This window comes from Erinaceus europaeus, chromosome 3 (assembly GCF_950295315.1).
Source record: "Erinaceus europaeus chromosome 3, mEriEur2.1, whole genome shotgun sequence".
Classification (NCBI taxonomy): Eukaryota; Metazoa; Chordata; class Mammalia; order Eulipotyphla; family Erinaceidae; genus Erinaceus; species Erinaceus europaeus.
Genome location: NC_080164.1, coordinates 17121418 through 17148923, shown reverse-complemented (window position 1 = coordinate 17148923; position 27506 = coordinate 17121418). Strand labels below are relative to the sequence as shown.

The following is a 27506-nucleotide window of genomic DNA, read 5'->3' as shown; positions in this document are numbered from 1 at the left end:
ACCGCTTGTGAAGGGGACTCCAACCGGGATCTTTATACCAGTCATTTCACTTTGCACTGTGTGCGTTTAACACAGTGCACTACCACCCCAGCCCTTATTCTACATTTTTAAGAGAAGTGGAAGAGCAGGGGGAGGTGGCATAATAGTTTTGCAAAGAGACTCTCATGCCTGAGGCTTCAAGGTGCCAGGTTCAATCCCCACACCACCATAAGGCAGAGGTGAGCTGCGCTTTGGTTTAAAAAAAAAAACAACAAAAAAGAGCACAGACAGCTCATGGAGCTCTTGTATGGGGTAGGAATTGAACCCAGGGCTTCACATGTAATAAGGTACGTGCTCTACTGAGCCATCATCTCCGAGCCCTGCACCTTGCTTGTTTAGTAAAACATTGGAACAAAATTCAGAGTCAACATAGGCCTCTCTGTGTAGCCATCCTGCCCATTCTTGGGCAGAATCCTGTCAGCTCTTATCTGCTCAGGGAGGCTCTGCATGCCACCTCTCGGTCTTTCTAATGCTTCTTAGAGCCCCGTGTCATAGGGAGAAAGCTGGGAAAACACTGAAACCTAATAAATCTTAGCGAAGTTGAAGCTTGCAAAGTGCTTTGGGCATTCATTTCCTGGTCTGTTTCACTGTAGTTTTCAGTTTTGGTAAAAAAATTTGGAAAAAAAATTTTTTTTGGTTGAAAATGCCCCTGTGGGAACAGGCTGAGTGAGGGAAGTCGATGGCTAAGGCCTCAGTGACCATGGCGGACAGAATGTGCGTTCCAGGCCCTGAGCTGGGCTCGAGGCCTTTGGGAAGGAGGGGGGTGGGCCCTGGAGTTGCGGGGGTGGCAGATGACAGAAGCAGGGCAGCACATGCAGGAGCAGCAGGCAGCTGGGCAACTCTGCTCCAGGCTGGGTGTGCGTGTGGTTCACCGAGGAGGCTCAGTGAGTTCAGAGGGACGCTTGTAGAGTAAGAGTCAGGCAGACTCAAGAGGGGACTGGGAGGGTCACAACAGGCCGAGCAAGGAGGAGCGAAGGCTAAAGGCAGCCAGGAAGCTCCAGAAGCTCTGGTTAAAGAAAGCTTCCCTCAGGGGAAACTTACCAAGGCCTTTATTTATTTATTTATTTCTTAAACCCATGTCCTTGCACACGGGAGCATGTGTGCCCAATCAAGTGCGCCCCCACCCAGCCCCTACGTTATATTTGTAGTGACCTAAAGTGTTAGTGGTTGTGACCACACTACAGTTAAAGTGGTGACTGGGCACCCTTTCCAGGTGGAAATGACAGCAAAGGAAACTGCAGTGCTTTGGAGCTGTGCCTCGCTGACACTTCTTTCGAGGCTCACTCTACTTTCTCTCCTCTCGTCAAGACTGGAGAGTCCCAAGTGCCACTGGTGGAAACCAGTGCCCCTCCAGGGTTTGGTAAAGTTCTTATTGTGGGATAATTTTAGAATTGCAATGGTGAAGTGGGACAAAGGATTTCCAAGTAGCTGTATCCAACTTTCTTCCAAACATCTTACATCACACTTGCTAAAGTCAGGAACTTGACATTGGCGAAGATTGACCAAGGTTCAGACTTCATTTGGACTCATTTTCAACTACGACTTTTATTTATTTATTTTACCACCATGGTTATCGCTGGCACTTGGTGCCCACTTGACAACTGCTCCCAACAGCCATTTGCTTTTCCTTTTTTTATTCCTTTTTGGAGAGTGACAGAGAGAAGTAGAACGGGGCAGAGAGATAGAGAGAGATAGAGAGGGGGAGAGAGAGAGAGAACAGGAGTGAAAGAGAGCCCCTGCAGCACTGCTTCACTGTTTGCCAAGCCTCCCTTCTGCAGGGGGGGAATGGGGGTTCGAACCCAGGTCCTTGTGCATGGCTGCACCACCACCAGGCCTCTCTGACTCTATGTAAGTCTTCACATTCCACCCTCTCTTTTTAAGTTTCTCTTAAAGAATTTATAAGAAATATGGGAGGAAAGAACCAGACATGAATCTGACATATGTGCTGCTGGGGATTGAACTCGGGACCTCATGTTTGAGAGCCCAATGCTTTATCTACTGCTCCACCTCCCAGACCACTCTCCCCTTTCTTATACAGAGGTTCGTGTAATCACCACCCTGCTAGGACACAGGACTGCTCCGTAGCCTCAAGGAAGCCACCTTGTACCATCCGTAAAAGCCAGGCCCTCCCGCCTCTCACCTCCTACCCCCGGCGGCTACAGATGTATTTTCCATCACTATAATTGTGCAGTTTGAAGACTATTATATAATGGAATTATACAGTCAGTAATCTTTTGAGATTGCCCCCCCAGCACAATGCCTTTAAGTTCCATCCAAATTGTTGTCTGGGTTGAGCTTTTTTGGTGCTGAATAATATTCCAAACAATGGCACAATTATAGTGTACATATAAGTCAGTTTATCTATTCTGTCCTTTAAGGTCATTTTTTTTTAACATTTATTATTTTAAAATACTTATTTATTTAACTTATTTGAGAGAAGGAAGGAGATAAAGAACCAAAGCATCACTCCAGCACATGCAGTTTGGGTGGGTTTGAACTTGGGACCTAGGCTAGGGGCTCAACACTGTATCCATTGTGCACCCCCCCCCCTCCCCGGGCCACTGCTCTTGGCTTTTCCTTGAGAGTTGGCTCTGGAAAAGCTCCTACTTTCCTGTCCTCTGGGGACACAAACCTGGTTGGGGTCTGTGGCCGTAAGACCCAGGTACCAGGCTAGTACAGAGGAGCAAGCACCACTCTGACCAACTGTTCCCAGAGCTGTGGGTGTGTCTCAGTGTAAAGTGTCCGCAGCCTAGACTTCTGCTCCTTACACCCATCTCTACTCCCCCCGAATGTGTGGACTACTGGATGGCACGCCTCCCCCATGCCTGATCTAGAATCACGGCGGTCAGAGCAGGGAAGCTGCCACTAGGACAGAGTGCAAGGCACTTTAGCAAAAAGAGTGAGTAAAGTGTTGGCCCTCCAACCGTCTGCAGATTACTGGAGCTAAATCCATGTGCTTCAGAACGGCCTGTTTTCATTTCTACCTAAGCTTGCACAGCATTATTGAAAAAGAGAAAGTAAAAGGAGAGTTAGAGTCATCGAAAGAGTAGTAGGGAAAGAACTCCGGCCTTCGGCAAGTCCTTGCAATGCCTTGTGTTCCCCGTAAAAACCTCAGTGAGGTAGGGGAGACAGCATCATGGTTCTGCAAAAGCCTCTCATGCTCTGAGACTCTCAAGGCTCTGAGGTCCCAGGTTCAATCCTCAGCACTCTCACAGTCAGAGCTGAGTAGTGCTCTGGTCTCTCTCTTTCTCTCTCCCTATCTCTACTCCCCTCTTGATTTCTCTGTCTCTATAAAATAAATGAATTAGAAATAAACATAAATATATAAATAAATAAAATGAACAAAGAAGTTAGTGGCCTGGGCTGTGGTGCAGTGGCTAGAGTGATAGACTTAAAAGCTTGAGGTCCAGGGGGCTGGGCGCAGCAGGTTAAGCGCACATGGCACAAAGCACAAGGACCGGCGTAAGGATCCCAGTTTGAGCCCCCGGCTCCCCACCTGCAGGGGGTCACTTCGCAAGCGGTGAAGCAGGTCTGCAGGTGTCTATCTTCCTCTCCTCCTCTCTGTATTTCCCCTTCTCTCTTGATTTCTCCCCTTCTCTCTTGATTTCTCTCTGTCCTATCCAACAACAACGACATCTATGACAACAATAACAATAATAACTACAACAAGGGCAACAAAAATGGGGAAAATGGCCTCCAGGAGCAGTGGATTCGTAGTGCAGGCACCGAGCCCCAGCAATAACCCTGAAGGCAAAAAAAAAAAACAACAAAAAACCATGAGGTCCTAAATTCAATCCATGACATCTCACATGCCAGAGTAGTGCTCTGGTTCTCTATTTCTCTCTTGTTAATTAAATAAATCTTTAAAGAAAGAAAGAAAAACCTTCTCTCTGGTAACCCCAGAGGTTGCAAATTTTTGTTTTCTCTTTTCCTTTCTTCCTCCTCTCTCTGGCTCTCTTTTTCTTTTAAAGATTTTATTCACTAATGAGAAAGATAGGAGAGAGAGAGAGAGGGAGAGAGAGAGAGAGAGGGAGAGAGAGAGAGAGAGGGAGAGAGAACGAGAACCTGACACTGCTCTGGTATAAGTAATACTGGGGACTGAACTCAGGACCTCATATTTGAGAGTAGTCCAGTGCTTTATCCACTGTGCCACCTCTCAGACCACTCTCTTTTTTGGAGCTGGGGCCTTGTGTATTTTTGACTTCACTGCTCCAAGGCCACTTTTTTATTCAGATAGAAAGATGGGAAGGTTGCGCCTGGCTAAGTGTACATGTTACCACATGCAAGGACCAAAGTTTAAGTCCTTGGGCCATACCAGCAAGGGAGAAGTTTCACAAATGGTGGAACAGTGCTGCAGGTCTCTCTCTCGTCCTCTCCCTTCTCTCTCAGTTTCTCTATTTCTATCCAAAATAAATAAATAAATAAATAAAATTTATAAAAGAGAGGAAGGGAGATGCACCACAACACCAGAGCCTCCTCCAGTGCCCGACATCACCTGGGATGCCAGGGCTTGAACCTGGCCGTGCACAGGGCGCGCTCCCTGGTGAGCTCTCTCTCTGGCCCTGTCTATTTTTCAGCTGCAGAGCTAACAGTTGCTGTTTGCCTTCTCCTAGGAAAATCAGCCTGATGCCTGAACTGTCAGAGATTCACTGCTGCCCCTCCTACTTGTCACAGATCCTCCACTGTCCCCTCAAGGGCCTCGCCTCTCCCTCCACAGCTTTCACCCACCTGGGTCCTCACACATAACATATGCACTCTACTGGGTAAGCCACCTGCTGGCTCCAAATTAACATCTCTGAACATTCAATTTTTGTCTAGAGAGGACACTCTAAGTACTCTGTCAAAGGGTAGGGCATGCTTTTGAAAGCCTAACAAATTCCAGATTTTATTTTTCTCTCCCAAGTTGGACAGCTTATTTCAATACCCTCTCAACACTATGTCCCCCTCTCCTTTTGTTTGTATTCCAGCCAGCACTGTGACCTTACACAAGGCTATTTCACCACTTGTGGGCTGACTTATTCCTCTTTTTTTCTTTCAGAGACAGAGAAAAAGGGAGAGACAACACAGTGATGAAGCTTCCCCAGCTGCTAGGGCACACCTGCCTGGTGCTGGGGTTTGAACCCAAGCCACCCATGGCAAAGCACACACTCGGCTCCTGGGTGGGGTATCTCCTGACCCTGAGGTAACACTACTATGATCATGACTATGCTACCAGAGCACTGCTCAGCTCTGTTGTGCTGGGGATTGAACCTGGGACCTCTGAGCCCAGGCATGGAAGTCTGTTGCACAAGCCACTGTGCTGTTTTTCTTGGTCTGTGGTTGTGATTATTTTTCTGACGTACAGCCTGAGAGGTGGGCTCTCAAATACGAGGCCCCGAGCTCTATGCCCAACACCACATGTGCCGGACTGATGCTCAGCCTGGCTTTCCTCCCTTTTGCTCCTGTTAATACACAGAGATTTAAAAATATATTTATTCCCTTCTGTTGCCCTTGTTGTTTTATTGTAGTTATTGATGGATAGGACAGAGAGGAATGGAGAGAGGAGACAGACACCTGCTGACCTGCTTCACCGCCTGTGAAGCGACTCCCCTACAGGTGGGGAGCCGGGGGCTCAAACTGGGATCCTTACGCCGGTCCTTGTGCTTTGCACCACTTGCGCTTAACCTGCTGCGCTACCGCCCGACTCCCTATGTAATTTATTATTTTTTTGTATTTTATTTATTTTCCCTTTTGTTGCCCTTGTTTTTTATTGTTGTTAAAGTTATTATTGTTGTTGTTATAGATGTCATTGTTGGATAGGACAGAGAGAAATGGAGAGAGGAGGGGATAACAGAGGGGGAGAGAAAGACAGACACCTGCAGACCTGCTTCACCGCCTGTGAAGCGACCCCCCTGCAGGTGGGGAGCCGGGGGCTCGAACTGGGATCCTTATGCCGGTCCTTGTGCTTTACGCCACGTGCGCTTAGCCCACTGCACTACTGCCCGACTCCCTATGTAATTTATTCTAAGCATGAGGTACTAGAAAAGCATTCTCACATGAAGGCTTTTTTTTTTTTTAAACCTAAAGTGACTATAAAAAGAAAGCAAAGTGCTGCAACTCCACTCTAGTTGTTCTGCAATTTATTTTCAGGTAGAAAGAGTGGAAGCGGGCAACAGCAGAGGAACATCCACTAGCAGAGAACCAAGGCAGAGCTGTGTATCCAAGGCGCGACTTCCCCCATTGCTAGAAAATGGGGCAGAGGGGGCAGAAAGGGGAGCCATCTCGAGGGTCCTCCCAAACGCTGTTGGACACAGGAAACTGAGAGCTGAAGAGAGACGGCTCCCAGAGCGCTCTCAAGATGAGGGGCCTGAGGTGTGCTTGCTCGGGGACACATGGCGAGTCAGACCCCAACTCCTGCTTCTCCTCGCATCATCCTCTGGGCCCCGGGGGAGCCAGGCCTCAGTTTCTCCTGGAGAGAGAAAGGCTTTGGGATGTCATAGTGCACCTGCTCAGGGGCCCATACAGGTGCAGGGAACCCTCTAGGGAGGAGAGGAGTGTAGGGACAGCTCAGCTCTCCTGTGGGCAGTGTCACAGCTGACCCGAGGCCCCCCAGAATCCCTGGGGGGGCAATGTGCTCAGCGGAGGCTACTGGTTGGGGACTGGTCAATTTCTTTCCTTTTTAAAATTTTTTAAAAAGGGAGTCGGGCAGTAGTGCAGCAGGTTAAGCGCAGGTGGCACAAAGCACAAGGACTGGAGTAAAGATCCCGGTTTGAGCCCCCGGCTCCCCACCTGCAGGGGAGTCACTTCACAAGCGGTGAAGCAGGTCTGCAGGTGTCTATCTTTCTCTTCCCATATCTGTCTTCCCCTCCTCTCTCCATTTCTCTCTGTCCTATCCAACATCGATGACAACAATAAAAACAACAAGGGCAACAAAAGGGTATACATAAATAAATATTTTTTAAAAAGTTTAAATTTTTTAAAAAATTTTAAGCCAGGGGCCAGGCCATGGCTCACTGTTGAGAGCACAGGTTACAGTGCACAATGACCTAGGTTCAAGCCCCCCATTCTCCACCTGCAGGGGGACTGCCTTGCAAGTGGTGAAGCAGGGCTGCAGGTGTCTCTCTGTCTCTCTTCCTCTCTATCTCCTCCTCCCTCTCAATTTCTCTCTGTCTCTATCCAATAAATAAATAAATATAAAATTAAAAAATGTAAGCCCTTTTTAATTAGTTTTTTTAAAAAAATAACTCTAGGGTTATTGCTGGGGCTTGATGCCTACATGATGAATCCACTACTCCTGGTGGCCTTTTTCTTTTCTCTTTTCTTCTTCCTATTTTATTTGATGGGACAGAGAGAAGTTAAGAGTGGAGAGGGAGATAGAGAGGGAGAAAGACAGAGAGAGACACCTATAGCACTTGTTTTTGCTGCTTGTAAAACTTCCCTCCTGTGGGGGTGGGGATCAGGAGCTTGAACCCAAGCCCTCACATGTGGTAACGTTGTGTGCTCAACTGGATGTGCCACTGCCTGGCCCAGTGGCATTTTGGAGAGCAGAGATGTGTTAATAAGATGCGTACTCCCTGTCCACGGGGGCAGAGCCAGCAAGACTGAGTTCCTGTGCACCACCTTTAGCCAGCTCAGTGAGCAGAGGACTATGGGAGAAGGAGGGAGAGCTGGGTGGGAAGGCCACTCAGAAGGACAGGTGGCCCAAAGGTCTGCAGCTCTATTGCCCTTAGGAACAAGAAAGGCAGTTTCCACAGGGAATTTTTTGAAAATCTCTGACATGGGGCCCAGGACAGTGTGGGTTAGGGTTGGGGGAGGCACTAGACTGGGCCGTGGTCAGCTGGCCAGGGGCTGAGTCAGCCCAAGGTGGCATGCTCTGGGGGGAGGATCAAGGGGTCTGGACATTTGTCAGCAGTGACTGGCCTGGGCATGGTGATCCTGCACTGAACTGGACCTGCAAGGTATCCCTCACCCCTCCCCCAAAGCAGCTTCAAGTTGTACCTCACAAGGCAAGCTCCCAGGGAGCCCAGTTTCCCTAAGATAGTGCTTCTCACACTTAGGGTGTCCCTTCTCCCGAGCCCGGGGACCACTGAAATGGAATGCTTATCGCTTCCGCTCTGGAGTCTTCTCTTCCTGTCCTGGCAGGGTGGTGGTGAGCTCCTGTGTCATGGCTCACATGTCTGCGGGCAGCACGAGTCTAGCTTGAATTTCTCACTCACTCACTCACTCACTCACTCACTTGTTCATAACAAATATCTGCTCTTCCCCTGCCCCTCCCCATAATTAAGCACCTACTATGCACAGGGAGATGGTCTAGCTAGAAGTAACCTCTCATCACCATATAGAGGGGCTGACTAGTTAATTAGCAGGCCTTCCCCCAAAGCATGTCACAGAGAAGCTTAATGTGATGAAAACACCCTTCTGAGGGGCCAGGAGAGAGCCCACCCAGGACATAGGCCTTCATGTGTGTGTGTGGCCCTGGGTTCAAGAGTCCTGGCAGCACAGCGGAGCACCATAGTGCTATGAGGTCTCTCCCTCCCTCCGTTTCACCTTCAAATAAAGCATGAAGAAGCAGGCCTGAGGAGGCAGCCCAGCAGTATCACGCAGGCACGAGGCCCTGGGTTCATCCCCAGCGATCACAGAAAGAGAGAAGACACAGCCTTCTCCTTGCTGAGGTCAGGTGGCCTCACTACAACAGCTGGGTGTAATGGGCTCCTTGCCAAAGAGGCTTTCCACACCACAGGCACCCCTTCACCCATCCTGGGTGAGCCGGGACCAAGGTGGGGCAAGTGCCAACTCCACCAGCAGGACTTCTACAACAAGGCTAGTGGAGGTCTAGGAGGTAGCCTATTGGACTCTCAAACATGAAACATGAGTTCGATCCCCAGTGTTGCATCTGCTCTGGTTCTCTCTCCAGCATGAACAAACAAGTGAGTGTGTCACAAAGGCACAGAGGCAGTGTCCCATGGTGTAAGCTGGGCACAGGCTGTCCAGACACCCTCATCCCACCAGCAGCAGCTGGGGACGGTATGTCTCCTGAGCGTGAGTGTGGGTCCCCAAAGGTGACAAGATGACAACTTCAAGACCCATGCAAACAAACCCTGCTGTTGGGGGCCACGGAAGCCTGCTCTTTTTTACACCCCCGTCCCCCAAAAGCTTGTACGTTCTCTGTTCAGCCTCCATCGGAAAGGCACCCCCAGGGGGCCGGGCAGTGGCACACAGTTAAGCACATAGGTTACCATGCACAAGGACCAAGGTTCCAGCGCTACTCCCTACCTGCAGGGGGAAAGCTTCATGAATGGTGAAGCAATTACTGCAGGTGTCTCTCCTTTTCTATCTTCCCCTCTCCTCTCAATTTCTCTCTGTCTTATCAAAGAAGAAAAAAAAAGGGGGGGCTGGCTTAGTTATTCATTGTGCAGGCACTGAGCCCCAATGATAACCCTGGGGGCAAAAATAATAGTTGAAAAAAAAAAAGAAAAACACACCCAGCCTCACCCTGCCTGGAAGCTCTTGTAGACACAGCTGGTGACGTGTAAGAGAAGCCTCTCTTCAGAGGGCCATTTTGCTGCTGGTGCCTCATGTCTGTGATTCTACTGCTCAGAACAGACTTTTCTTTCTTGGATAGAGAGAAACAGAGAGACAGAGAGGGAGAGGGAGACAGAGAGGGAGAGGGAGGGACAGCACAGCCCCACTCCACCACTCATGAGGCATCCCCTGCTCAAGGTGCTCTGATGTGGTCGGTGCCCAGGTTTTGAACCTGGATCCTCAGAGTTCCCACTTGTAGGAACTTTGTGCCGAAGCAACAATTATGGGGATGCATGCCACTTTAGCTAGAAGCACATTTACTGCCACACCAGGCCAGGAACCATGAGGTAATCAGCAACGATGAACGAGCTGCTGACTAAGCCATGAGCCACTGGCCCACAAAGCAGCTCAGGAGAACGGCAGTCTAGCAGCCTGAGGACTAGGACCCACCAGCTCACTCAGCACCACTACCAGCTCCCTTGTCTCTGTGAGATGGGCCCAAAGTGAAGACTCATTCTACGGCCTCTCTCACAGGTAACAGCCACAGAATGGCACCCAGCAGGCTGGGGAGCTTGTCCATGGTGAGGAGACCCGCCTGAACTCTCCCTCCTCCCAGACTCCCCAAGAGAGGGGCTCCTGTTTGCTCAGGTCTCTCAGTCTAGGGTCGGGTTTGCTGTTATCTGTATGGAGACAGCCTCAAGTGACAAACATGGAAGATGTCGCCAATATGGTGAGTGTGTGTGTTATCAAGCAACAGAGACCTACTAAAAGGCCTAGGAGAATGTCAGGGTGTGTTCTTTTCTTTTTCTGTCTTTCTTTCTTTCTTTCTTTCATTTTATTTTGCAGAGTTGGAGCCTTGTGCATGTGTGACTCCACTACTCACATGACTCACTTTCACTCAGAGAGAGAGCGAGCGAGAGAGAGAGGAGAAACATGGGGAAAGACACCACTGCCCCACAGCTGTCTCCACACATGTGGTGCTCCCATGTGGTGCCTGGACTCAAACCTAGGCCCTGCGAATGACAAGGCAAATGCTCTGCTCACATCTAAGTTCTGTGACAGAGAAACTAACAAGATGTATGTTTTAAAAGAATAAAATGGGCCAGAGAACTAGAGGGAGAAAGCTGTGATCTGGCAGCCTGGGTTTCTGACAGCAGCTGCTGACATGGGCAGGTGGAGGCTTCTGGGGCTTTCTGTCGGGGCCTGCTGCTTCCCTGAATGGAGCCTCCTGCCCGCCTGCACCAGCTCCTCTGGCAGTGAAAGGTGCCCACAAGCTCTTGGTCCAGGCAAGGCCTGTGCTACCCTCTGGGATGGCAGGAGGCCCACGGACTCGGGGATCTCCCTGGCACCTCTCTCTCCCTCCTCCCTGGGTGACTCACCTCACATCTCCTCCCCTCAGTCCTGGCTCTCATTTCTGGCTACTCAGTTTCTGGGCAGAACCTGATGAGATAAGCTATCAGCAGGCAAGCATTCCACATTCCACAGTGTAACAAAGAAAAGCTATTCTTCCAGTGCTTTCCTCTGTCCTTCCTTGCTGCCCCTTCTCCTTGCTCCCCTTCACACACCCTCCTGCCTCCTCTGGCCGGGATATGAAAGGACAGGACAGGTCTCATAGCCAGGGACAGCTATCCCTCTGTCACTTTGCTCAGGCCCCTGCACTGCATGTACCTGTTCAAAGTGTGTTGCCTGGTTCTGAACAACCACAGACCTCCTCTAACACCGTCTCCTGGAAAAATGGCCAGAGCTGCTGTGACAGAGCTGAGCAGCGCTCTGGTTTAAAAAAGTAATGGTGTTGTGGACCCACTTCGCAAGTGGTGAAGCAGGTCTGCAGGTGTTCTCTCCCCCTCTCTGTCTTCTCCTCCTCTCTCCATTTCTCTCTATCCTATTCAACAACAACAGCTATGACAACAATAACAATAACAACTACAACAAGGGCAACAAAATGGGAAAAATAGCCTCCAGGTGCAGTGGATTTGCCTCAGCGATAACCCTGGAGGCAAGAAATAGAAAAGAAAAAGTTAAAGTCTAGCAAAAATTTTATTTTTGAGAACTAATAACTGAGAATTGGTAGCTAGATGAGTAGGTTGCTCCGACAGGCTGCGCAAGAGGCTCGAGCACTGGAAGAAAGTGGCCTTGGATCTTACAAGCTGCATGGGGGAAAGTCATGAGGCAGAGGATGGGTCTTCGCAGAGCATGCAGCCCACAACGGCTTGGGCCCGCCAGGCCGGTGGTCATGGTGTCGCCTGAGACAGACTTGCAGCCATCTACACTGATGGTGGCTGGTGGGGAAGGGCCCCCGGCTGAGCCCTGGGTCCATCCCTGGTCTCATCAACCTGTCCAAGCACAGGGAGGCCCCGCTGTGCTGACGACATACCTGGTCCACTTTACAGGCCTCGGAGGCCCTTCCTTGCCAGCCACCAGGAACCCCCCTGGCCCATGTCATCCAGGCTGAGCGCTGACCAGGTGCGGAAAACACAGCATGGATTTGGGGTGCTGAACCAAGTGTTTCTGGCAGCACAGCCAGGAAGGGGTGTAGCCCCACTGGAGAGTCCCTGAGCTAGGTGACTTCCCTGGGGATGTCCTCGTGGGGTCGCAAGCCAGAATGAAGACTGGGCTAGGTGCACTTTTACTTTATTATTTCATAAAAGATCGTATTTATTTATTCATTTATTGGATAGACAGAGAAGCTGAGAGGGAGGACAGAGGTGGAGCCTGCTACAGTAGTCACCCTTTCCTGTGTCATCTGCTTTTCTCCAATGTCTTTCCAAGCAGACAAGTGCCTTCAAGTCAAGGACCACGGGTCCTCTGTTACATAACTACTCTTGTTCCAAGTAGAATAAACATGTTTTCACTGTTTACCGCAAGGCTTCACTTCCATCTGCAGGTTAACGGGCTTCTCATATTTGGAAATCCCCTGCAGAGTGAGGCCCCACTCTCCACAATGCTCTCCTCCCAGGCAGCTGTCTGCCCCTCAGTGACTGGCTTAATGGAGGACATTGCAGGGGTGGGTTCTGAGAAACGCCCGTGTCCTGATATGGCATCTCCTCCCCTGGCACTGTGCATGCTGTAGCACTGCTCTGATAACTCTCCCTGTCACTCATGAAATAATTCAATCTGAAGAAAAAGCACAACTTTTAAAAAGTGAGTAACACCAGGGATGAAAGGGCCAAGCAGGTAGAAGACACTTCCATCTGCTGTCTCCCAGTGTTGTCAGAGACTCCCAAGCAGGGAAGGCCAGCTGGGCCTGCTGGACACTATGTGCACGAACGTGCGCGCGCACACACACACACACACACACCTGGCAAAGAGGCTCAGGTATGTGGAAACACTCCCAGGCAATTCTGATTTGTTGTCCAAAGTGTATAAGAACTATTTTCCCAGCAGTCCCATCAAGAAAGAGCTTTCCAGGGGTCTGGGCAGTAGCACAGTGGATTAAGTGCACATGGCGTGAAGGGCAAGAACCAACATAAGGATCCGGGTTCGAGCCCCCAGCTCTCCACCTGTGTGTGGGGGGTTGCTTCACAAGTGGCTCACCCCCTGTCTTCCCCTCCTCACTCAATTTCTCTCTGTCCTATCCAACAACAGCAACAACAATAACAATAACAACAAGGGCAACAAAAATGGAAAAAATGGCCACCAGGAGCAGTGGATTCATAGTGAAGGCACCAGGCCCCAGCAATAACCCTGGAGGCATAAAATAAAATTAAAAAGAAAAAAATTAAAAAGAAAGAAAGAAAGAGCTTTTTTTTCCTTCTCCATTTGTCTTTTTCCATTTATCCCTCTTTTCTGTGCTGGGGCCTTGCATATGTGATTCCAAACGTTTTTACTGCAGAGAGAGAGAGACAGAGACACACAGAGAGAGACAGAGACACAGAGAGAGACAGAGACACACAGAGAGAGACAGAGACACAGAGAGAGACAGACACAGAAAGAGACAGAGACACAGAGAGAGAGACAGAGACACACAGAGAGAGGAGAGACACATGGAGAGAGAGACAGAGACACACAGAGAGGCACAGAGAGAGAGACAGAGACACAGAGAGACAGAGACACAGAGAGAGACAGAGACACAAGGAGAGAGGAGAGACACAGAGAGAGAGGAGAGACACAGAGAGAGACAGAGACACAGAGAGAGACAGAGACACAGAGAGACAGAGACACAGAGACAAAGAGAGAGAGACAGAGACACACAGAGAGACAGACACAGAGAGAGACAGAGACACAGAGAGAGACAGAGACACACACACAGAGAGAGGAGAGACACAGAGAGAGACAGAGACACAGAGAGAGAGGAGAGACATCATGGCAGTGGAGCTTGCCAGGAGGTCTTGGTGCTCCCCTGCTGTCCTGGGGCTGGAACCCTGGCCCCGTGCCCACAACATGTGTGCTCCAATGTGACCTGCCCCCTTCATCTCTCTCATAATCTCTCCATACATGCCTCTATAGCCCTTAGATGAGTATGCACTCGTGTTTTGCTTCAGTGTGCTAACATGAATGCCTGTCATCTACTTTGATGCTGAGAATGTCCCTGCCTGGCCAGTGGAGTCCTATCCCTCATCTTTTGCCCACTCGGTGCTTCTCACAGGACAAGGAGGTGTCCCCTCTGTGGCGGTGACCAGTAGACAGGTGTCAGCAGCAGCAGATGGGCCAGAGCCCCTTTTCTCTGGGGAGCAAAGTATTACTGGGACACAGCCCTGTTTGCTCAGCTGCTGTAACTGCCTGCTGGTGTCACATACTGCACAGACCCACTCCCTGCCCCGAAGGACAGAGTCTGATGATCCCTGCTCTCGAGGATCACTCAGTATGACTAGGAGGACTCCCTAGGCATCACAGGCAATGTCCCCAACAATGCAGTGAGCCACCCACTTGGAAAAGCTCTTCCACAGCGTGATGCAGAATCCATCACTTCACTGGCATTCTGGCCATGAGGACAGGGTCTCTTTTAGTGCAGAGAGGGGAACTCATCAAGCCTGGCCACAGTGCAGATACTAATCCTGCTTCTAAGACCCCTTCTGTTGCATTGCTTAACTCTGTGGTCTATTTACATAATCATTGTTTTCTTTGGTTTAATCCCCACTTTTTCCTTCTCCCCACCTCCTATCCTACGTACATCCTCTTTCTGACACTTCTGCCTCAGGAGATATATAAGGAAAGGATTGTGATTAGAGATAGCTAGATCACACTGCATTCCCACTCAATAAAGATTGAACTGCATCCCACTCAGCCATGAGTCCATGGTCGTCTCTCTCTCACACCTGCAAAGCTAGCCCGGCATCTGGCACCCAAACAGGGACTGGCACCAATGTGGGGCGTGAACCTCAGCTCCATACACAAGCAGCAGACCTAAGAAGACCAGATAAGTAAAGTCGCTTGGCTACCCATTCGTCATGGCCTGCATTTCTACTTATGAAGAGGTTTCCCAAAGCTTCTACTCTTTCTTCATGAGACAGTTTCTCTGTATCTGGAACATTTTGCTCCGGGCCGCACTTTGGTTCCTATGACCGTAATCATAGAGCTTGGGAGATGCACGGAGATTTCTCCTTGGACTTTCTGGACTCCCTCTCACATGTTTCCTGCAGAGAAGGACTACTCTAACTTGAAGAGCATTCTCCAGTACCCTGGCAGTCCCCAAGAATGGAGACATGTGGTTAGTTCTACTCTCCTGATTCGATTCTTTCTTCTATGGGAAAGACGTTCTTCGGAATGGATGCCTGCAATCTCAGAGGAACCGTCAGAAGCACCCTAAATGGAATTTTGAGGAGCTTTTTGGACTAGGATGCCCTCCAGGGGACTCATGATACGACATAATGGAATCTAATAATCTGGTTCAAGTTGCGTTTCGTAAGAAAGTGATTTGAATGACTGAATTTTTGTATGAGCCATTTTGCTGTATTCTGAAATTTAATTGACTTAAAAAAATGCTGGATGCAGCCATGTTTTCTAGAGACATCCAGAAACAGTCCAAAAAATTGTTTTTTTCTCTTTTGATTTTTTCACGTCTTGAAACGTTTAATCCTGAAAACTGTATGAGTATGGGCGGGGTAGATAAAGCAATGGTTATGTTAATGATTCTCATGCCTGAGGCTTCTAACCATGGTTCTTTTATTAAGTTTTAACAACCTTAAAACCATACTAGAAAGGACTTCCAATTATAATGGAGTTATAAATTATAGTAAACTTCTAATCTGCTACAAGTTTTGTTTGACAAGTAAGTGAATTACAGCTGTCAAGTCTTCACATGAAAAAGCATCTGCTCAAATGGAATCCCTGAAAATCCATTTGGACCCCTGTTCTCTGACATCACCCACAAGATGGCACGACTACAGCAGCCCCCCCGCCCCCGAAACCAATGATGTGACCTGACACGACCTGAAGAAACAGATTCACAGACTCCAAAGCTCACTCTCTACAGAAAAGCAGAATTCTGGTGGCTGACCTTACCCATCGAGACAGACGTGCAGCATTTCATCCCCTGGCATTTCTTCTGTGGTCATCTGCTTTGGACTGATATTTCTGTTGGACTTACTGGTACACCTCTTGGACACTTTACACAACTTTATAGCAGTTTCCCTTTACGCTGCTGGGTTTCTCAAAGATTGACCACAGCAGTCCATGGACTTTGTAGCCAGCAGCTTTGGGACTCTATAGGAAACGCCCTCTTGCCTGCAGGCCCTGTCCCCAGAGACAGGAAACCCCTTCTCCTTACTAGGTCCTGCTCCCAGAGACAGGAAATGTCCTTTGAGGCATGAAATGCCCCCAGAGGCAAGAGATGCCCACAGAGGCAGGAAACACCCTTTGAGGCATGAAACCCCCCCAGAGGCAAGAAATGCTCTTTCGCCTGCTAGGCACTGCCCTTTGAGGTAGGAAACGCCCCTTCAGGCCTCCCCTTGGCATTACACTGGTTCTTGCTGCTCTCCTACTTGTTCCTCCCTGTCTTGTGCCAGTTCTTTTGAAAATGCCTGTACGATATAGGTTTCTGTTCACCCCACACTCCTGATACTATGGCCATTAGTTAAAAATAAAGGGGGAAATGTTGGTCTGCTTCTAAGACCCCTTCTGTTGCATTGCTTAACTCTGTGGTCTGCTGGTCCCAGTTCGGGGCACCAGTTGCTGGTCTAGCTTTGCGGGCAGGAGACAGACGACCAGGGACTCATGACTGAGCTGGGAAGCAGTATCTCGTTTATTAATCAGATACATCGCCTTTTATGCATCTCTTCACCAGAAGTGGCAAGCAAAAGGAAATGACTAGGAGAGGGGGCAGAGCAAAAAAAGAGTGTGAACAGATCATAGAAATCTTCCATCTAACCAGTGGGGATTAAACCAATACCCTGCAGGCAGGGCGGGACCCAGGTAAAACAGTGATTATGTAAATAAACCACATCTACAAGTGAACCTAATGTGATGATCAAAACAGAAGGTCTTATAAGAAGAATTTAGAAGCAGACCAACAGTGGTCTATTTACATAATCATTGTTTTCTTTGGTTTAATCCCCACTGCTTCACACACTTTTTCCTTCTCCCCACCCCCTATCCTATGTACTTCCTCTTTCTGACACTTCCACCTCAGGAGATATATATAGGACAGGATTGTGATTAGAGATAGCTAGATCACACTGCATTCCTGCTCAATAAAGACTGAACTGCGTCCCACTCAGCCATGAGTCCATGGTCGTCTCTCTCTCACGCCCGTGAAGCTAGCCCGGCACTACATCTCTTATTTTCATCTTCCAACTCTATCTGCTCTGACATCGTCCTCACAAGGCAAGCTCTGAGCGCCTTTCTCATTTCCCAGATGCCGCCAGACAGGGAAGGCATACTCTTCTTCTTATAGCACATTTCCTTTCTAACACATATGGGCCTGAATGAATACACTCAAGGCTTCCCAGGACTCAGTGACCTTAAGGAGAGTGGATGACTGAAGTAACAGAGCCAAGAACTGGAGACCTGGAACTGTGACACACAGTGAACACAGGGCACAACATACAGCGTAACAGCCATCCAGTGAGATCTTTGTGATGTTGCTCTCAAACCAGGCAGGTGCAAAAGAAGCAAAAAGGGGTAGTATAGTGGGTTAAGCACACACAGTATGAAGTGTAAGGACCTGAGCAAGGATCCTGGTTTGAGCCCCTGGCTCCCCACCTGCAGTGGAGTTGCTTTGCAAATGGTGAAGCAGGTCTGCAGGTGTCTATATTTCTCTCCCTCCTCTGTCTTCCCCTCCTCTCTCAGTATCTTTCTGTCCTAGCCAACGAAAACAACAAGATGGGAAAAAAGGCTGCCAGGAGTAGTGGATTCCTAGTACAGGCGCTGAGCCCTAGCAATATGTTGGACTACTTCCACCCACAAAGATGAGGCTCTGGTCAAATCCCGGGGTCTCTGTGGCATCGTTTCCTATTTTTTAATTTATTTAGTTGATTAATTTATTGAACAGAGACAGAAATTGAGAGGGGATGGGGAGATAGAGGGAGAAAAGAGAGGGACAGAGAGGGACAGAGAGAGCTTTACCACTTATGAAGCTTTCCCCCTGCAGGTGAGGAACAGGAACTTGAACCCAAGTTCTTGAGCATGGTAACAGGTGTGCTCTACCAGGGGGATCCTGTGCCATTCTGTAGTGACTATTATAGGGTCTCTGTCTTGTGGGGGAAGCCCACCCCCTATTCCACAGAAACTGATTCACAGATGTTTCTTACAGTTTGAGGTCTAGGAGTTCGTCCAGCAGTCAGATCTGTGCTGGGCATACAGTGATAAAGCAAAGGACCCAAACCAGCCCATCTCCCATGCTGGTAAACATCAGAATTTGCGGAGGGGACTGAGGGCTCACCAGCTGGTTCTCAGCCGGCTGACCAGCTCTCTGGGCGGGGCACCACACCCCCATGATTACCGCAGAGACTATCAAAGCTGTAACAAGGACTCAGGCTGGGGCAGTGCCTCAGCTTTGTATTTTTTATTTCCAAGCAAGGCCCAAAGTAGGCGCCTGGTGTTTCCTGGTAACTTTTCTCCCACCCCCAACTCCTAGAATAGGTTTGTAGTAAAACAAAGGATCTGAGAACATTACTCAATGAGAGTGAGTGTCCTATTTACCCTAAAACAGAATTTTCAAACCATGTTTTTGATGGAAGTATAATTATAGCTTTTAGAAGAAAACAGAAGACATGTGAACATGTCTCGTTAATTCTCTCCCTCAGTTATAGGAGGCGCAGCAGGTGCCCCTCCCCCCACAAGTATGAGATAAAACAATTATTCACATGGCCTGGGAGGTGGTGCAGTGGGTGGAGTATTGGACTCTCAGGCATGAGGTCCGATGTTTGATCCTTGGCATTCCATGTGCCAGAGTGATGCTCTGGTTCTCTCTCTCCCTCGTAAATAAATAAATAAATAAATAAATAAATAAATCTTAAAAGAAATTCTCTTCTACATTCCCCAGGGAAGTTGGTACAAAGTAAGCACATGTGTGGGCTGTTGGAGGTGAGGGACTGGGCTGAGGTCAAGGTGAAAGGTCTGGTGTAGTCTATGGGAGAGGGAATGAGAGGAGGAAGGCCACTACTAGTCAGAGGAATAGAGACAGCAGACTGCTGTTACCTGTTTACTGGTGCCCTAACTTAGAGTCGGAGTCTGATCTAGATGTAGGGCTGGGAGTAGATGCCCACAAGCTTCCTGAGCCTTCTGGAGAGTTCACGTAGGCAATTTCACCACAGCAGGTTTAGCAGAGAAAGATGCCAAGGCAACTGCAGACCAACCCATCTCCTGTCCCACTCTGTGGAACTGTGAAGGTGGGAGAACTCAATTCTGCCAAGTTAGGAGCAGGCAAATGTGGGTCACAACTGTGCAGAGGTGACTTCTAACTTCGTGAGTAACTGAGACCCACCTACTTCCAGTCACAATTGCAGAGTCCTCCTGTCCCTCCCCAACACGGTCAAGGCTTGGAAGTAGCACTGGGCCAGTACTTCAGTCATTTCCTTCCTGCTGTTGTCCTTCTCCAAGATGGCCTGGCCCTGATGGAGAGGCTGGACCTTGGTGGCAGGCCTCTGTCCCCAGGGCTGGTGAGTCAAGCTGCCTGGACTTGGCGGGAGGCCTCCTGTATTCTGGAAACAAACACTGTGCACCCCAAGACAGACATGGGTAGTGCTGGGAACTGATGACAGACAGATGGCCAGGTTGAGGCCCTGACATCAAGATCAAAGCCAAATGGCCTGAGAGTCACACAGTGATAACATCACATGTGTGGCCAGAGCCTCAACCCACCCTTCCCAGTAGCTATTTGAGCAGTTTTACTCCTGGTAATTAGTTGTGACTGAGTTTGAGAAGATTACACTGTGGTATTAAGACTTCAATAATATAGATACATAAAACACAGCAATTAAGTTTGCTTTGGGGCAGGGAAGATAGCATAAAGGTTCTACAAAACACATGCCTGAGGCTTCCAAGTCCCAGGTTCAGTCCCCAGCATAAACATAAGCTAGAGCTGAGCAACGTTCTGGTAAAAGAGAGAAAGGAAGAGAGAAAGAAAGAGATAGGGAGCTGGGCGGTGGCGCAGTGGTTTAAGCGCACATGGCGGAAAGCACACGGACCGGCATCAGGATCCCAGTTCGAGCCCCTGGCTCCCCACTTGCAGGGGGTTCACTTCACAGGTGGTGAAAGCAGGTCTGTAGGTGTCTATCTTTCTCTTCCCTTCTCTGTCTTATTCTCCTCTCTCCATTTCTCTCTGTCCTATTCAACAATGATGACATCAGTAACAACAACAATAATAGCTACAACAATAAAACAACAAGGGCAGCAAAAGGGAATAAATAAATAAATAGAAAGAAAGAAAGAGAAAGAGAGAAAGGAAAAAAAGAAAGAGAGAAGTAAAAGAGAGATTAAGTTTGATGGTAAAAAGTCTGTTTTCACCTGAAATGGAATTGGCGTATTGCACCCAAGTAAAAGACTCTGGGGTGGGTGGGTGGGGAGAATACAGGTCCATGAAGGATGATAAATGACATAGTGGGGGTTGTATTGTTAAATGGAAAACTGGGGAATGTTATGCATGTATAAACTATTGTATTTACTGTTGAATGTAAAACATTAATTCCCCAATAAAGAAATAAATTTTAAAAAAGTCTGTTTTCTTCAGACCTTTGAACACACATATTAGACTAGAAACACATATACATTCAGTGGAGTCACCACTGAAACATATACAACTTTCTTCCATCTGAGCCCCTTGAAGGAAGAGCCAGACTTCCCTGAGTAGAGTGTGCATGGGGACAGGCTGTATGACAGTGGTGTGGGCACACAATCCCTCCGGGGACCATCAGTGGTCTGGTGAGGCCATGTTATCCCTCACAATGTAGTCACCCAGAATCACCCTGAGAATTTCTTAAAGCTGCAGTTGTCCAGCCCTTCCTTTGCGATTCCAGTTCAGTCAGCTGCTGACCTCAAAGTCCTTGCTCTTAAAGAAATATTCTGGGAGTTGGGCGGTAGCGCAGCGGGTTAAGCGCACATGGCGCAAAGCGCAAGGACTGTGGAAGGATCCAGGTTTGAGCCCCCGGCTCCCTACCTGCAGGGGAGTTGCTTCACAGGCGGTGAAGCAGGTCTGCAGGTGTCTGTCTGTCTTTCCCCCTCTCTGTCTTCCCCTCCTCTCTCCATTTCTCTCTGTCCTATTCAATAATGACGACATCAATAACAACAATAATAACTACAACAATAAAACAAGGGCAACAAAAGAGAATAAATAAATATATAAAAATAATTTTAAAATATTCTATTTATTGGGGAGAGAGAGAAATTGATAGGGAAGGGAGTAGAGAGGGAGAGAGGGGGGCTAGGTGGTGGTGCACCAGGTTAAGCGCACATAGTACTAAGCAGAAGGACCTCTGCAAGGATCCCAGTTCGAGCCCTGACTCCCCACCTGCAGGGGGGCTCACTTCACAGGTGTTAAAGCAGGTGTGCAAATGTCTATCTTCTCTCCTTCTCTCTGTCTTCTCCTCCCCTCTCAATTTCTCTGTCCTATCCAATAAAATGGGAAAAAATGGCCACCAGGAGCAGCGGATTCCTAATGCAGGCACCAAGCCCCAGAGATAATCCTGGAGGCGAGAGAGAGAGAGAGAGCTGCAGCATAGCTTCACCGCTTGTGAAGCTCCCCCCATGGACGGGGGCTGGGGGGCTGGGTCCTTGTGCATAGAAACATATGTGCTCTACCAGGTATACCAACACCCAGTTCTTCCCTTAATGAGGACAGAGGACTCCACCTCCATGGGACTGTGGGTTCACACTGGCCTTTTTAAGACAGGCAAGGCCGATGGGGCCCAGGAGGAGGAGAGCACCCCGCTGCTTAGCGCTGCTCCCCCACCCCACCCGCCGTCTTGTCCCCAGCCCCCAGCGCCCGCTCTGACACCAGCTCTTCCCTTTGTAGTTTTATGTCACCTTTCACCTGAGAGGCTCAAAGCACGCCCAGCAGTAGCCTCATGACTGCGCAATGGACAGGCAGCTGCTCACTTCACAGAGGGAGAGGCGGAAGCACCGGGCAGCTCAGTGCCCACCTGCTGGGTCATCTCTGCCACGGAGCAGAGGCCCTTCTGTGCCCAGACAGTATCCAGGGCTTCAGCCGGTGTTTCCCAGCTGACTCTCCCCCGAAACACCCAACCCAGGGCTGCCTGTCTTCCTTCCTTTATTCATCTCTCTCTTCCTTTCCTTCCTCCCCACCTCTTCAAATATTAATATGAGAAAGAGAAGGAGAGGGGAGAACAAGGCCATCACTAGCCCAGATGAGACCTCATGCGCTAGACACTGCACCACCTCCCAGGCTGTATGGATGGAGCACCCTGAATGGCCCAGCTCACACAGACCACATCTACCCACACAGGGGCTGCCCAGCACCCTGAGCTTAGCAGATAGTCCCCGATGTTCTACACACCCCTCAAAACTCCACAAAGCCTTTCCCTCTCAGGGAGAGAACAACTTGACAGTGTCATCAAACAATAAAAGATGTGGGCCAGGAAGGTGGCACAGCACTGGAGTGCACGCCTCCCATGCATGAGGCCCTGGCTCCCTCTTGGTGCCACGTGGAAAATGCAGAGAAGCTGCTGGGCTTTGCGGCCGGGGAGGCGGCTCAATGGTAACGGGCAGGACTTACATGTGTGACTCCTGGCTTTGTATTATGTCAGGTATTCTGATCTCTCTGTGAAACAAACGGGGCCAGGCGATGGTGCGCCTAGATAAGCAAACATGTCATCATGTGCAAGGACCCAGGTCCAAGCCCCCGGTCCCTTACCTGCAGGGGGGAAGCTTCATGACTGGTGAAGTAGTACTCCAGCGCTTGCTTTCTCTCTCTCTCTCTCTCTCTCTCTCTCTCTCTCTCTCTCACACACACACACACACACACACACACACACACACACACACACACACACACACACACACACCTCTCACCCCTTCCCTCTCAATTTCTCTGTCTCTATCCAAAGTGAACAAATAAGAAATCAGCAGCAAGGAGAGGTACATTTCAATGCTTCAATTCCAGGTCAGCACAGGAGTTAGCAGCTATCTGGGGAGGTAAGGTGTGGAAGCCTCACACCTGGTAGGCAGCAGGAATAGATGAATGGGGTACCCCCATAACTTGGAGTTGGAGTAGCATCCTGCCCACCTTCACTCCTAGGGGCTACATGGGGGGAGCCAGGATGCTTTTCTGTTAAGTCCTGGTGAGCAAGTGGGGGTCATTCTTGGAAGAAGTCTTTCAAGCAGAGAATGATCCCACACACTTCCAGAAGGAACATTCTGCAGCAGAGGCCCTCAAAACGTGGGGTGTGGAAGATAATCACAGTCCTAGTTCCTTCAAGTTAAACCTGGGCTTCCCTGCAAGAAGTCAGGGCCTAAGTCCTGTATGGCAGCCCCTCCAGTCCTCCCAAGTAGCAGCAGTGGGACACAAGCCCCGCCATGAACACGCCTTCCAGTGTGCATGTGGTAAGCCTTGGTCTACCTCCAGGCGGTGGGTCGCCAACACTTCTAAGAGGGGGTCCTGCTGTCCATACTTGTGGTTTGCACTGCATGGTGGGAGGGAGCTGTGCTGACTGGAGGCTCTGAGCGCCCCACTGCCTGGGGCCCCCTTTATTCATGTCCTGCCCCTTAGTAATTTACTGTGGGTCCCCTCTCATCCTGAGACCACCCATGGTCCTGCTGCCCTGACCTGGCACCCCGACATTCAAATACAGGCCCCAGTAAAACCTTGTCAGGGAGTGAGCTGACCTCCTGTCCGTTTTCACAGCACCAGCACCTGAGGCCCCTAGGCTGGGGACAGCCGACCCCACCAGGACCACAACACTGATAAAAAGGACACGAGCAAAGTGTCCCCGTTTCCAGGCTAGAGAGGTGGCTCAGAACGAAGGGATTGCAGACGTGAGGCCCCGCATACAATCCTGGGAACCATGTATGGCTGAGCTGTGCTCTACTCTCCCCACACTTTCTCTCTCTCTCTCTCTCTCAAAAGCTAAGTTGAACAAAAACAAAACACAACCAAACAGAGCCTTCGGGCCTCCCAGCTGTGAGGCACCACTGCCCTGTCACTGTGAATCGGACCTGGGGCCTGCATCTCACCTGCAGCCTCCTACTCCCCAAACCTTGTTTGGGGCTGGATTCCAGAACACCGATGGGGCAGTCTGGGGCACAGAGGCAGAAGCAGGCTGACTTTACACATGGATGCTGGACTCAGCTTCTGGAGCAGCTATTCATTCACGGAGTGGACAGTGTCTTCTGCCAGCACTTAAAAGCAGCTAAACATGTGCGGTGTTCCTTAACGCTAACACATGAAGACTCCAGGGAGAAATGGGAAGAGGACAGATGGGACACGCCAGTGTATGGGGACACTGAGCAACCTTGTGCTGACAGCTAGCAAGGAGGAGCCCACTCCACCCAGCCAGCATGGTGGAGGGGCTGGCTGTTTGAACCCAGCCTCCAGCAACCCGGCAGGTGGTGTGGAGCTGGTTGTTACCAGGGGGCCCAGGATGTGGGGGGTTTTCTCCCAGACATTGGGCCTCTTGCTCCAAACTCTGTGCCCCACCAGGCTGCTGCTCTTACGGCAAGAGTCACACTTGGCATCTCAGCCTGCTGCATGAGGCAAAGACCAGCTGGGGCAGAGTGAAGCCACTGACTGCCTGGCAGGGTGTAGGGTACTCATGGAGCGGGACTTCTCACAGTCACAAGTGCATGAGACCCTTTCTGAGGCCTTGGCCTAGAAGTGAGTGAGCGTGGAGAGGGGGCACAGGTTTTTCTGTCCTGATCGATTTTTTTTTTTGTATTGTATTTTTTTTTGTATTTTTTGTATTTTTTTTTTTGTATTGTATTATTTGTATCAAAGTTCTTGTTAAAATGCAAAGAGCCTTTCATGCCTGAGGCATCAAAGGTCCCAGGTTCAATCTCTAGCACCACTGTAAACCCGAGCTGAGCAGTGGTCTGAGGGGGGAAAAGGAAAAAATTCTCCAACTTTGCCAAGTGCATCACCCAGGTTCGAGCCCAGCCCCCACAACACGGAAGGGAGCTTCAGTGCTGTGGTTTCCCTCTCTTCCTTTATCTAAGTGGGGGGGGGGGGTCTGACTGACTATTTTTATTGAATGAGACAGAGTGAAATTGAGAGTGAAGGGGAAGCTAGAGAAGGAGGAGACAGATGCCTGCAGACCTGCTTCAATGCTCATGAAGTGTCTCTCCTGCAGGTGGGGTATGGGGGCTTGAACCGGCCAGTTTTATACTGAGTCAAGACAACATTTTCCCCAAACAGCCACGAGTGTTTTCTCCAAAGCTGAGAAGCCCCTCTCCCCCCAGCACCGGCCCAGCCACTTTGAAGCCAGCCAGCCCTTCATCTGCACATGTGGAAGTAAGCGTCAATAATGGATGCCTTCTCTGCCGCCCTGGCAGGGCGCAGGCAGAACTCTCCCCTCTGCATGTTGCCACCTCCATGCCTGCTGCTATTCAACCCTGAGCACGGCAGAGCGCCTGCACACACTGGCCTCCCATGCACCTGTCAGATGAGTTAACGCTCCCCGCCATCAGCTTCACCTCCACCAGGCACCTCCAGCTTCTGTGTAAGCTGACCTGCGCGTGTGGTCTAGCTTCAGACTTGGGAACTGTACCTTTTTCTGATGACCCTTTCACAGTACGTGACCACAGTTCTAAGTTTTCAAAAATAAAACAAAACAAACAAACCTCACCAATGACTATTTTTTTTAATTGATAGGAAACAGAGAAGGGAGAGGGAGCGAGGGAGCGAGAAAATAGACACCTTCAGATCTGCTTCACCGCTCTCAAAGGCTCTGCACAGGCGGGGAATGGGTGCTAGAACCCAGGTCCTTGTGCATGCTAATGCACAATTGGGTGCACCACTACCCTGGTCCCCCTTTTGTTTGTTAAGGTTTATTTTTGATCAATTATTTATTTATAAGAAAGATAGGAGAAAAGAGAAAGAACCAGACATCACTCTGGTACATGTGCTGCTGGGGATTGAACTCGGGACCTCATGCTTGAGAGTCCAAGGTTTTATCCACTCTGCCAACTCCCAGACCACTTGTTTCATTTATTATCACTAATATATTCTTTCTAGAGCACTACTTAGCTCTGGCTTTTGGTGGTGTGGGGGATTGAACCTGGGACTTTAAAGCCTCGGGCATGAGAGTCCTTTGCATAACCACTCTGCTGTCTCCCCCTTTAGGATATATTTATGAGAGACCCAAGGCACTCAGCTCTGGCACAAGCAGCACCAGGGACTGGACTTGGGCTTCACACAGGAAAGTGCTTGTGCTCTATCACAGAGCTCCCTCCATGGCCCAGTTTCCAGGTGATTTTATAGGAGTGAGTCACCTAGTCTTGGTCCATGATTCATGGAGCTTGTTTGGTGGTGAAATGCATAATCGGTAATAAAATAATCATAAGGAATAACCATCATTATCACTGTGTTACAGGCTATGGGAGAAAAGGGCAGGGCTGGTGTGTTTGGAAAGCAGCCTTTTGGGCTGGCAAGATAGCTCACTAGACAGTGTGCCTGCCCTGTCATGTGAGTGAGCCAGGCTCCAGCCCAGCTCCCACCTCACCGAAGGAAGCTTCAGTGCTGTGGCTGTCTCTCTCTCTCTCTCTCTCTCTCTCTCTGAAAGTCAGTCCAGAGTGGGGAAGCTCTGGCAATGACAAAAAATAAAGAAAAAGCTAACACTTTACGTTATAATATCTGTATACCTGTATATGGAAAGACACATGTAATAAAATGTAAGTTCTGGTGCCAGGTGATGGTGCATGTGTTAGAATTTGCAAGGACCCAGGTTCAAGCCCCACTCCACACCTGCAGGGGCAAGCGTCACACGTGGGAGAGCAGTGCTCCAAGTGTCTCTGTCTCTTCTCTTTTTCCCTTTCCTCTCAATTTCTATCGGCCTCTATGGAAAAAAAAGTTAAATTAAATACTATGAAAGTACATACACTGGGAGTCGCGCAGTAGCGCAGTGGGTTAAGTGCGAAGTGCAAGGACCGGCGGAAGGATCCCGGTTCAAGGCCCCGGCTCCCCACTTGCAAGGGAATCGCTTTACAGGTGGTGAAGCAGGTCTGCAGGTGTCTGTCTTTCTCTCCCCGTCTTCCCCTCCTCTCTCCATTTCTCTCTGTCCTATCCAACAACACCACCACCAATAATAACTACAACAATAAAACAAGGGCGACAAAAGGGAACAGCTCTTACTACAAATGATGTACTCTTACCTTTCTGGCCTAGTGACATGAACATTGCCCAGTCACCACCCGTTAGAATGATCTCACAACCAAGCAATGGCCACCCTTCCTAATCTGAACAATCCTCTCGTGGGGCCTGCAGTTGGGGTAGGGGTCCCAGTTACACTTCCCCAAGGGTGAGACACTGTGGTCAAGGCACTCGAGGTGAAGAGGTGACAAGGTAACCTCAAAAAGACAGCAAGAGAATGTCCCAGGCAGAAGGGAGAGCCCCTGTGACGGAAAGCTAAGTGGGGGTTCAG

At 49.6% G+C, this 27506-nt stretch overlaps 1 protein-coding gene and 1 long non-coding RNA gene across 5 annotated transcripts in view; one reads left to right on the top strand and one right to left on the bottom strand.

Moving 5' to 3' along the window:
• The window catches only part of MAPRE3 (microtubule associated protein RP/EB family member 3), a 63106-nt gene that overhangs the window by 18974 nt on the left and 16626 nt on the right, over positions 1–27506 (bottom strand). The gene's annotated exons all lie outside the window — the stretch shown is intronic.
• Positions 10128–26419, top strand: LOC132537441 (uncharacterized). The gene is made up of 3 exons (XR_009548876.1): positions 10128–10270; positions 25218–25378; positions 26210–26419. It is a non-coding gene; the product is annotated as an uncharacterized LOC132537441 (long non-coding RNA).